Source organism: Centruroides sculpturatus, unplaced genomic scaffold, assembly GCF_000671375.1.
Source record: "Centruroides sculpturatus isolate CEXI.00-Female unplaced genomic scaffold, Cexi_2.0 scaffold312, whole genome shotgun sequence".
In the NCBI taxonomy this organism is placed as follows: domain Eukaryota; kingdom Metazoa; phylum Arthropoda; class Arachnida; order Scorpiones; family Buthidae; genus Centruroides; species Centruroides sculpturatus.
The window spans coordinates 618,811-632,503 of NW_019384497.1; positions in this window are offsets into that span (position 1 = coordinate 618,811).

The following is a 13,693-nucleotide window of genomic DNA, read 5'->3' on the forward strand; positions in this document are numbered from 1 at the left end:
GAAATAAGTTTTTTTTTTTTTTTATTACAAAATAACACAAATTATAATTAACATTTTGAACAAAACTACAAGTTTAAAATTAATAATTGTTTATCAGTATATAATGTTTAAATTTGGATAATTTTAAAAAATCTTGAATAATTCAATTACTAATTAATCAAAATTCCTCCAATATCAATTTCTAGAGAAGTGTATATCTAAGATAGTGAGATAATAATTATTATTATTACTATGTACTGTACTGTATGTATATTCCATTATTAAATTACAGTATATAGATAATTGGAATAAAATAAAAAATTATTTACAATTTTATAAATTTTGTTTGGCATGTTGAAGTCCGCGATATTATAAAAATTTTATAGTATTGTCATTTTATATTACGTATAATGTTTACTATCTATCAATAAAAGAATAGATTATTTTTATTTTATAAGAACACTTATCAAATATTTTGACATTAATCAACAAATACAGGAATAAGATGCAAAATTCGATGCACTCAATTTAATCTTGTTTCACGCTTTTATGTTGCTCTCAAATTTAATCGGTCAAAAGAAAAACTCCAAAATTTTCAAAATAAAAAGAAAAATCTCATTTTATATTAAATTAAATCATATAAATCATCATAGCTTCTAAAAATTGTGCAAGAAAGAATTAAAAATGGAGATTATACTTTCAAAAATATTAAAAAGTTGATAATAGGAAATATTTAATATTTGAAAAAATTGATATTAACTTTTCAAATATACGAAATTAATAAAATTTTATCTTCGTTTTTTCGGGATAATATTCAAAAATATTTTAATTTATTTAATCATATTCTTTATTTCTTAAAATTGAAGAATAAGATTTAATTCATCAATCTTGCAGACAATAAAATATTAAAATATCTATTCGTTTAGAAATCAATTATTTCTTGTTTTGTATTTTCAAATTATTCATATATATATATTTCCTTTTTTTATTTTTGTACTCTCTCAAAGCCGATTTATTATTAATTTCGGTTTAAAGTTTTCTTTAATGCATGGGATTGTTAAATGGGAATGAAATGAAATCTAAGTCAGTACTAGTTCGTAAGAGGATTTAAAAGTTAGGAAAAACAAATAATATATATAAACTATATAATCCGGAATTAACAGATGTAACAATATACCGTATATCATTCCGATAATCCGGAGTTAAAGAATGTAACAAAGAACCTTTATCAAATTACGAAGCATTTAGGAAGACATGAATATGCATAGCTTATAATGTATATATACAGTATATACATGGAAGCCCGAACGTAAAATCGTATATGTCTAGCAATGGCGCGTTATCCTATGGGCAAAAAGGACAATTGTCTGGGGACCCTACAACAGAGGTTCTCAAACCAATCTTTCATAAGAAAATATTTTCTCCAAAACTTACCTCCAAAGAAAAATGTCTGAAGTTAACACTGTATGTGGTCCCCAATTCAAATTTGCTTAGACCTTATGAAGCTATAACGCGCAAGTGATGGCTGAATGTACTGGTTAAAAAAAAAAAGCTAATGGTCGATGTTTGTATTAGCAGTATGCACGTTTTCTCGGGGAAAAAAATACTGAAAAGTTGTGAAAAATAAAATTATTTTTTATATTTTTATTATTATGTAAGGCAATTTGCGTATTATTTTGTACACTCATATATTTTATCCTAGGGTAATGCAGTTATGTTAATGCAAATTTTCTGAATTTGAAAATCAAATATTGTTGCAGGTAGTTACAGATAACATAGATCATGTAACATTCTCATACAGGATGAAAATTTGTTTGGTTTAAAAAGATAGCTGAAGTTTTATTTGTTACATCTAATAGGAATTGCATTAGGGGGGATTGTAAAAATGCGGTTCCCCTCTTAAACTTGACAAGAGCTATTATGTGTTTGCCTTTTATTTTTTCAGTTAATAAATAAATGTATATTTATACTGTAAATATACATAAATCAAATTCTGCGAATATATATTCGTAGAATTTGTTTTACTAATTTAGAAAATCTAAAACATAAACAACTGCATTACCCGAGGATAAAATATTAATATGAATGTAAAAAATAATAAACGAATTGCCTTAAATCGTAAAAATATGAAAAATTATTTTATTTTTCATAACTTTTAGGTGTTTTTTGGGAGGAACGTGCATACTGCTAATACACAAAATCGACCATTAACTTTGTTTTCATCCAGTTTTTACCTCGTACGCACGATTTGACATCATCGTTAAACTTATTCATAGTTCTAAGTCGGTAATTTTTTTTATAAAAATAATGATTTTATAGATAAGTTATTAAAGTTAAAATATTAAAGTTTTCTATAAAATATCTAAACTTAATCAAAAATTTATCATGATATTTGCATGATCTTTATAGACGATGAGAATATATTGAATAAATATATATATTTTAAAATTTATGCAAAAGATATTTTTAGAAAAGCTACTGAAATATAAGATAATTCACATTAGGCCTATATGAGGACAACTATTGAAACTTAACATTTATATTAGATTTTAAATACTGTACTACAATGCTTTAACACAATACTATTGTCAATTGTAGGATTCCCTCGGATGGCTATTATATTTAAAAATAAAATTGAAGACAAAGTCTGTCCAAAAAGGTCGGCCGCCAAAAGTTTGTATTCTGGAACATTGAAAGTGAATAAATGTTGGTTCCTTTTTGGATAGACTTTGTCTTCACTTTTATTTTTAAAATAATACTATTGTGTTAATACTGTATACTGTATATTAAACGAATAANTTGAATAATAACATTTTTCATTATAAAAAGTCAAATTTTTAAAACAGAATTAAATGAATTTAAACAGATGAATAAAATGTAGTAAACTTTTTAAATCAAAAATTAATTTTAGCTTAATACGAATTTTTTTAAATTTCTGATTTAATAGCTCAACAAGCAACGAAGATTCTAAGTTTTCTGATGCTGTAAATTTGAAATAAAAATCTCAGAAACCTGAGAAAAATTAGTTATAAATTATAAAATAGTGTTTTTGATCCATTATTTCAAAAAATATATAATATATTATTTATAAAAATTATTTAAAATACGGCTAATAATCATTGTATCATATGATTAAACATGTTTAACTGGAAAAAATATAAAGAAGTTTTAAAAAATCAGTGAAAGAATAGGATTCTTCGAGAAATTTGATTGGAAATATGACTTCTTGACAAACGTTGGTCTATTGGGCTTTTATATCACCTTTAACATACTGTGATTTACATAGCGGCAGACCAATATCTGCTATTGGCAATCCAAACTCTGAGACGAAATTGATTTTCAGTCCCTATTCTCCAAACGAAATCCCATAACTGCTCGAACACCATTATATAGATATAGGCATACCGTATATCGATAACATTCTCGACATGACAAAAATCTGCTTATTAGAATAGATAAAAAAAAATTATAATTTTAAATATTTTTATTGTAAAACTTTCAATATTTATCAAAGAATTACTAAATTCAATTTGAAAATTTTTATTTATGTGAAGTTCGTAAATAAATTATAACAAAGTTGAATTGTCTCAAAATTATAAATTTATATACGAAGTAGTTCGAAATCAAATAAATAAACTAAGTAAATAAAAATCTAAAATTATTTATTTAATTTTATATTTCTTTCAATTAAATCGAAATTTTTATTGAGGTTTTCTTTACTGATTTTTAAATAAATATTATGTAAATTTATTCAATTGAAATTAGTGAAGATGATATTTTATTTTTCAATTAATTAATAAAAAATTAAGCTTTGTTTCCAATTTTAGAACTAAGTTTAACTAATTTTATTATTTTACTTTTACTACTTTTACTAATTTTATAAAGATTCTAGCTGAATATATAGTAATTTATCTCTTGTTTTTTGGTTCGATGTTTTTCTCATTGTGGTCGAACCATCTGTTTTTCCTGTCCTTTTCTCTACAACTTGACATGAAATAAAGATTGCTTGTTAACTTACCCGTACGAATCTTATCCATCAATAAATAAAATACTTCTTTTAATCAAATTTCACATTATTAATTCTTTTCAAATAATAAAAAATTTAAAAAATTTTACATTTATTCCAATAACAAAAAGTATCTTCGAGAAAAAAATTATAATTATTAGAAACGATTTTTTCCCTTTGATCCTGGTTTTGAATTTCATTTATTTAACACTGTTCTGGAGATTAAGGAAAGAGACAGACGGATGACAGTTGGAATATATAGGTCTACAATTTCTTCAAATTGCAGCACAATAATTTTGCAATGCATAAGATGTATTAAAATGTTTTTATAATATATAAGTATGAATAAAATATTACATTTTTGGACTTAGGGGACCTTGAAACTTCGAGAAATGCAAAAAACAAGTTGGGTTTTTTTCTGTATTTATGGATATTACTGTGTATTTGTGGTGGATACGATTTTATTTATCCACTTTGAAGTTTAATAACTCGTGTCGAAAATTTCTGAAATTGTACAGGGAGATTTGTGTATTAGGGAGATTGATGCTATTAAATTTTGGTGGTTAAAGGTCAAAAAGGTGAGAAGATAGAAGAGTTATGTGTTATATCTCTTGCGAGGTCGAACTTAATGAAGATTTTACTCGTTGTTGGGCAGCAATTTGAAAAAAAATTATAGATCTATAAATTCCCACTGTCGTTCATCTGTTTATCTGTCTTTCCTTAATCTCGAGAACGAAGTTAGACAGATGAATGTCGAGGACAGATATGGAAAGCTTAGGGGCAGGATGTCTCAATTGACTATATACGAACTTTCGATGCAAACCGAAGTCATGTTATTTCAATTCAAAAATGTTCCCCTGTAAGGAGTTATTAATATATAGATGACGGCATGACTCTGTTGCTAACAGGAAAAGTATTATGTATAGGGGTAAGACACTACTAATTTAAGATGAAGGGCGTATATTTTAAATTAAATAAATTTTTAAAAATATGATTAAAAATTGCAGTCCGTATTGTGACGATCTCACAATAATTGCTCGTTAGCATTTATAATTTTTTACAAAATTCATCTCTACCCTCAAAGTTAAGCTTTTTGCCATTTTATAATAATTAATAATATAAAAAGTTTTTTTAAGTAAATTATCATAACAGATGGTTCGACATACAATTTTAAATGTTTTTCCGTGAAAGTTACGCAACTCGTTGCTGGATATTTCCTTTAGGACCGAAACTTTTTGACTGTTAAATTCCGAAATCTATTAAATCTAGGATCTATCAGTTTTGTTTTTCAAAATATAAACATTTTATATTGAATTAAACGTATATATTTCTGTACAGAACATAAGTTATAAAGCAATTTCTTTAAATATAATTAATTTGTTCATTTCATACCAAAAATAGAAGGGGTTGATTTTCTGTTTGTATTCAATCTAAACCGAAAGGATCAGAATTTTTATTAAGATAATGATTATGTACTGTACATAAATTATGATTATTATTTTACACTATTTTGAATTTTTGCATACAGAAATCATGATTTAAAATTTAAATGCAAAACAAAATATTTAAAAACACTTAATAAACATTTTATGAATTTGTACTAATTAAAAGCGAAGTTTAAATAACTGTTTATTTTGTTAATAACATATTTCACGATTTTCGAAATTTTTAATACGGAACAGATATATAAATTGTCTAAATTATATGAAAATTTTATTATTGAATTCTAAATTAACATTATAGAATCTTATTAAACTCGGATTTATTGTTTATATTTTCTTTTTACAGAATATAAAATTTTGGAATGATATTAAATATATTTTCTGTCACTATATATCAAAATTCCTTTTTTTATCTTCATGAAAGAATAGTTCACAAGAACTTTCTATGAATTGTGAATCGATTTATAATTAGGATCGATGATGTAGTCCTCGTCATTCATAAATGATCTATATTGTCAACAGTAAATGTATCCATAATGATCCGCACATCAAGCTTTCTTACAAACACTTGAAAATTTTATACGCTTTGAATTTGCTTATTAACCAATATTAAGTTAACCAAAATTTAAACTTAAATTGTTCAATATTCCTACTTTATATTTTAACCAGGGCTGTGGATTCGGAGTCGTGAGTTTTGGTATCTTAGTCGAAGTCGGAGTCGTCAAAAATCCATCGACTCCGACTCCTTTTTACTTTCCTAACTTGTTATGTATATAAAACGGAAAAGTGTTAGAATCGTGTCAAATTTGACTCTCCGAGTTTTTTGAAAATCTACACTTTTGGAGACCTCCTGAACCCCCAAAAATGTCAAATTCGTGGGAAAATTCGTGTGTGTGTGTGTTGTCGTCTAATTTGTTTAATTTCTTTATTTTCTGTTCTGAGATATTAAACAATATCCCAGAATGCGTAAAGTTTAAGAAACGAAATTTGGCACGGTAGCAAGGGGCATTAATGTTATTAAATTTTGGTTCTTAATTAAATGTCGACGGGGTGGGGACATAGAAGGGATCGTGTATCATATCTCCGGTGTGGTCGGACTTAATGAATATTTTACTCGTTATTACTGTTTACAATTAGGTACAGACGAGTGTTTTTTTTTTTAAATTCGTCTGTACCCTCGAAACTAAACTTGAATTCTAATATGAGCACAGACAGAAAAGGAAATCTTACAAAATTTAAAGATGATTTTTACAATGCACTGGAAAAAGTAAATCACATTGACCATTCTTCAAATTTGAATGTTAAAACGGCGATACTTCACTATCCAGACATTATCCAAGATACAGCATTGACTGTCACAGCATTGACACCAACCCAAGTTTTAATAGAACGTTTATTTTCCGCTCTTAAAATTATTAAATCTGATTTAAGAACTTCCATGAATGCTAACTTAATAGACGCGATTTTTTAAAGAAGTAATTCAGTTTATAACAGAAATGAAAAATAACAAATTAACCAACATGGCAAAATAAACAACCTTTTACTTTACCAGTCTAAATGTTATATTTCTTATTCTTGATTTAGTTTAATATATGTGCATACTTATATATTACATAATATACTCGTATATTTTTATTAAACTAATTTATTTGTGTACGAATGCATTTACTGTTTTATTTATACATGCTTATGAAATACCACTGCCATCATCAAACAAGTCAATAAATATGAATTTATATATTAAGTAGATGTGTCAAATTTTAATGTTTAATTAATTTTTTAAAATCGTTTTATTATGTATTTTTTTAAAAAGTAATCAGAATCGTCGTCATTATTACTTTCCCGGCTATTATACAGTATAGGCAACAAATGAAAAGAATGACAATCAGTCAAAAAAATGACTTTACCAGATTTTTACTCTTTTGGACTCAGGAAGCTTTGAAAAGTAGAGAAGTACAAAAACATTCGAGGTTTTTTCTGCATGCATGGATGTTAAAATGTATATGGGGGCATAATTTAGTTCAACCACTTTGAAGCTTAGTAACTCCTGTGTTAAATCATCCGACTCAGATTCAAAAACCATATAAGTTATTAAGCTTCGAACAGGATGAACAAAATCATGCCTCAAATTCACACAGTCTAACATCCATACATAGGGGAAAAAACCCTCGAATCTTTTGCATATCTTGATATTTCAAGGTGTCCCGAGCCCAAAAATGTAAACATTTAGGGAATAATTTTTTAACGAATGTATTAAGAATTATTTTTTTATATCATAAAAATTTTGCTGTGTTTAAATCATTGAAGATCATTTATACTAAATTTTGTAGTATAATTTTAATATTTTTGATGTTTGATGTTTTCAGTATGAAGGAAAATAATACTTCTAAATTTTATTTCTGTAATTTAAAACTTTAGTTTATACATCTAATATAATAGATCTATGTTTTAAATTAACTGAATTAAATTATATATAAAGCAAAACATTAAAAAAATCTTAAAATTATTTTAAGGAAAATGTGAAATAAAATGAAATTATTTAATATGATGAATAACTCTTATTACTTTTATACAGGATAGATAGAATACAGCGAAATAAGTTAAGTATGTGAACAGAATATACAAAGATCAAATTCCCCAACGAATTATTGAGTTATATATCTTTCAGATATCATTATATAAGAGATCAGTTAAGGATAAACAAGATAACAGTTCATCTGTATTAATATCTAATTGGAAAATATAGTCTATAAAGGAATTTTTGTGTTTAAACATATGTAATCGACGGCAATATTAATAATAATTAATTGATAATAATCATGAATTTGAATATATTTTATTTACTATGATACTTATATCTGATTTTATTTATTTTAGAAAGAAATGCTTTTGTCTGTAATTACAGTCTGTAATTATAAATTATAATATAGTTTTAAATATTTTGTTAAATATGGATTAGGAGCTAAAAGAAACATTACAAGCGAAATTTTAACAACTTAATATAAATTAAGCATTAAAAAGTTTTAAATTAAAGGGCAAGTAAAAATATTTAAAGTCGCACGATTCCAGAAAATTTTTATGATATTGATTTTTTTATTACACATATTATAAACAGAAAAATAACGTATTTTTAAAAATATTACAATTTGTTGAAAAAATATTAAACATTGTAATAAATCATAAACAGTTAAAGACATATAATTAGACTGTATACGATATAGCATTGTACTTTTAAAAAATATGTTTACCATTTATACTTATGATGTTATTTATGGATTAATGAATATAACTATTTCAAATTTAGTATTTTTTTTTTTATCTTTCTATTCTCCACCTCTTTCTTGACCTTTAATCATCATTATTTAATAGTAACAATGCCCTTTACATACAAGTTAAGATGACAAATTTTATTTCTTAAATCTTTATCCCATCCTGAGATATTAAACGAAAGTAGACGTCAACACACATGCTACACATACACATATTTTTTTTTTATTTTTTGGGGTTCAGGGGGTCGCAAAACGTCGAAACTTGCAAAAGACCCGGAGAGTCAAATTTCACACGATTCCAATACTTTCCCGTGTTATATAGACTACATAAGCCGTAAAAGTAAAATGAAACTTGGTCAGTCGTAATTAAATGCTGCTTTTTAACTTTTTAAGCATTATTTGCTTTTCGAATATTGAAGATTTCTTTTTCAGTAACAGTTATCGAACGTGGTAAGAATATCTTTTACAGAACATTCTTAATATGATTATATCTTAATATCATTGAGGTAAGAAAATTCTAAATTTTTAAGAATTCAATTTTTCTCAAACGATTTACATGTTTTCAAATATTTTGAAAAAGTTATGTGTCCACCAGTGGCCAAGCAATTCTGTTCCCTGAACACTGGGAGTTCGGTTGTGGATTTGCACCTTGCCCGGATGGGCTGGCCACGTAGAGTTTTCCAGGTTTTCTTTACGTTTGAAACGCCTGAATAGAGACCAGTTATCCTTAAAAAGGCTTCCCGGAAGGCATCCTCCTAGACAGATTGCTCAAGTGTTTCGTTGCCATAACTTAAAAAAAAACAAACTGAAAATTTTATCTTGATGTACTTTTAAAACTAAAATTTTGACATCAAAAGAGCGACGACCTAATGGCCGAAGGCGGTTAAGTCGTCAATCTACGCTATGAGGAATCCAGGTAGACTAACAAACCCTAGGAATTTTTTGAGGGCGATCCGTCAACACTGGTGGTTCTCATTATGGGCCTGGCCGAACCCACGATAGGTATGGGAAAAAAGGCCCTCTTAGTACCCACAGGGTAGAAAGAGCCAAAGTGAAAAGGAATCTAAACAGACTGATTTTTAATGTTAAATTTGAATATATTATATTGAATATACTATTAATATTTCTATAACTAAATTCGAATGGTTTCTAGTTTTGAAAATATTGGCGATTATGAGAAATTCTGATTCCAATATATTAATTAATAGTAGTTTTTATGATAATTTTTAATGTAATTTTAGTTTTTATTTAAATGGACGAAGATGTTCAGGTTAATATAGAATAAAATAACAAAATAGTAAATGAAAGTGAAAATAGTAAAGTTTTTCATTATTAAAAGATCCGAATTTAAAGAATATCTGATTATTAAACGTGGTAATTTTAATTTTGTTATAAAGAATAAAATGTGTTTTTTTTTAAATTTAATTGTTTTCACATTTTAAAAAAATAGAAATTAATTTTTTTAAGATCCCTAAGATTCAGTGAAATGGTTTCAGAGGGTCAGTGAATCATTGAGAAGATATCTAGTGATATGCGCTTATTTTCATAAAAATATACTGATAAAATAAAAAAATAAATTAAATTAAATTGTTTCACACATACAGCTTTGAATTTTCTTTTCAAAAATCTAGTTTTTAGTTTTTACACACACACAGTATATATAGGGGTGCCTAAACAATTTTGAGTTTTAGTCTATAGAACTCATTTGTTTGGGAACCGCCGAATTAGATCATCAAAAAATTTAATTATTCTATTCTATTGACAATTTTTTAAAAATTTTATTATCTAAAGATAACAATAATATTGTGAACTTCATTTTATTCCGTAAGATATAGGTAAAAATCAATGAAAAAAATAATAAAGATTAAATTAAATTGCTGTTTCAGTTGGAAAAAAAATTATTTTTACTGTAATAATTTCGCGATCTAACTTACGAGTAGACAATGTCAATAAATATACTACTAAAATAAAGTTTATACGATTAAAATTTACTGAAGTTACCTTAGATTGTAAGAGAGATTTGAAACTAAATAAACTAAATAAATTATTATTAATGATATTGATTTTATTATATTTTATATTTATATAATGAGTTCATTCGCGAATTTTAACTATAAATACAAATATTATTAAATACATTTTGAGAACAATCGCGGGTCCTAGTTTGCTCACTCCTGGTTTAAGTCATAGCTACACCCCAAATTAACATCAAACGAATTATTACATTTAAAATTTTTGTTTCTTAGTTTTAATAAAGGAATTTATTGATTTTATATGTCACATTAAACAGTCATTGATTGAAGTTAGTTTCCAAGATGGACTTACGTTTTATCTGTAATATGTCCAGTATTTTGGATAATATTAGTTTCCGATTCGTTTCCGAAGAATCTAATTATCTTAATAAATATCCATTTTTAATAATCTATAAGTTAGAAATAAGCCTAGGCCTAGTTTAAATTTCCGTTAATATGAATAATTCATGATTTTATATATTGTAAAAATGAACTGGATGGGTTACATTATTGTGAATTGTCTGTACTTTTCGCTGCATTTAATGCATAAGCAGATACACGTTAACGGTTGATCAAGTCGATAATGGCTACTTCAGCTTCAGTAAATTTGAAATCATTCATGAAAATGTTGAAATTTTCAGCTGAACCTTGAGAAATTTTGAGCATTTTCTTGTTGAAAACTTGATTCTACCTGTCCATTAAAGAATACTTTAAGCTATAACCATTCGAAAGTAATTAACTAATTGATGTAGACGAGAAAAAAATATAGAAAAATAATCGATATTTTAATTGTTCATAACAGTATTTTATCATTAACAATAAAAATAATTTCACTACTAATGACAAAGGATTTCCATTAATAATAGAAAAATCATTTATATTTATGTTTGTTTTTCAAGTTAATAAAACAAGGTTTATTATTTATTCTGTTATTTAAAATAATCAAACCATTAGAAATAGTCTAGTTGATTTTTTATCTTGCATTTTTAATCGCTCTTGTACGTGTATTATATGATTGACATTTTGTATGTTAATATTAAATCTTAAATGTACTGAATAATTAAATTTCTAGTAAGGTGTATTTAAATATCTCACTTCATATGGTTTCATTATTTGTTCATATATTTAAAATATGTTTAGATTTTATTCGGACAGTATTTTAAATTTAAAGGCACAGTTTAATTTAATCAAAATTAACTTCTAGTATTTTGTTACAGTTTTAAAATACAGTCAAACCTCTGAATATCGGCCATTGACGGAGCATAAAAAGTGGCCGTTGTTTGAAGGTTATTTTGTATTCACTTCTGTTCAATGTTTCTGAAAAAATACATAAAAAATAATTTGTATATTTAAAATATTTATGAACTTAAATTATATATTAATATATTAAGATATACTATTTTTCTTTCTAATTATCTATTTTTATTATAGTAAAGTAAAAAACTAAATCCAGTAACTTTGTTTTTATTTAGTTTACATTTAAAATCTAAGCAATAAAATTATCATTTTAAATTAGCATTTATAATTTAGCTAAGGAAAAGCTTAGTATTTAAATAAATTTAGAAATTGAATCAACTTTTATCGTGATTGAGCTATTTTTTAATAAAAATATGTATTTAAAACTCTGTCATTTTTCTATAAAGCAGGGAAAAAATATAAAATATGAAAATCTTCGTTGCCGATTTTATCTTAACAATGTTTTATATAAAAATCGGTTTTAAAGGAAACTTTCTATGTTGACATTCAACGAGAAGCGAGATGACAGCATGAATTTTTATTGCATTACACATCATTGCAAAGTCCGTGTCAGAATTAGAATCTGGAAGAAAAACTAGAATGGCTAAAATCCAGAGAAAATCTTTTTTCCTCCTTTTTTTTAGCCGGATTTTTCACTGTAGTGTGTTGTCTATCAAATGTTAAAAAGATGGAAATTGTTTTTATAGCTCCCTACGTTTTTGTTCTTTGAAAAAATTCTAGTTAAAGAAAACAGAACTTTTTCAGTATGAAAAACAGATTTAAAAATAAATTCTGAACTTCGCTTCTTCATCTACGAAACTTCTCCGTAACTTCGATCCAAGCGATAAAAATTTTTAATTTTTGAAATGAGCGTTAAACGCATTTAATTTTAATATAAATGACAAAATTATTACAATAATGCTTAATAATATGAGTAGAATAGAAATCATGTACTCGTTAATTCAATAAAATTTTTAATTTGATTTGCATTTTAAGACTTAACGCCGTGTATAAATTCATAAAAGTAAAATCTCAAATGAACAGAGTCAATATATGTTGGTTTGATGAGTTACGGCAACGCAATATATGGGAGGACTCGCTATGAAAATTGGTCCCTATTTAGGTGTTAGAGCGGCGAAGAAAACCCGTAAAACTCCACGTGGCAAGCCCTTTTTCAGGCGCAAACTCACGACCAATAATCAGTATTCAGTGCTTCTATTCACTCTTGATGAGCGCTACATGGCCAGTTACAATTAGCCTGCGTTCATTAAGGATTGCCTGATCCTCGATAGAACTAGCATGGGTGAGGAATAGCGAACAATGCTTGATAAATTGCGAACTGTGCATGTTAATTAAAAATTAAGACAAAGAGGACAGCTTGAAATCTACGTGTTACTAGCGCTTCTCTTAATGTATAAAACTTCAAGCAAGCAACAGTATGGTGCCAGTGCAATAGGATGGAAAAGTGAAACGACGTTCTGATTTTTGAAAACATTTATTTTTTAATTGTTTTTCGTGTTTTAAAGGAATTTTTTTTTAACTTTGGCGACCAAGTAGCCTTTTCCGGTCAGGAAGTTAGGTCGTTATGAAATGTGTTCCGGAACATGAAAGAGAGTAAAGGTGACTGTTTCCACATCTTTATTTTCAATTTTAATTAACATGAAATTTTATCATTCATCTGAATTTTTATGTATGATAAATTATCCCGGATCTTCCGCGGCAGTAAGATATCATCTCATAGATTATGTG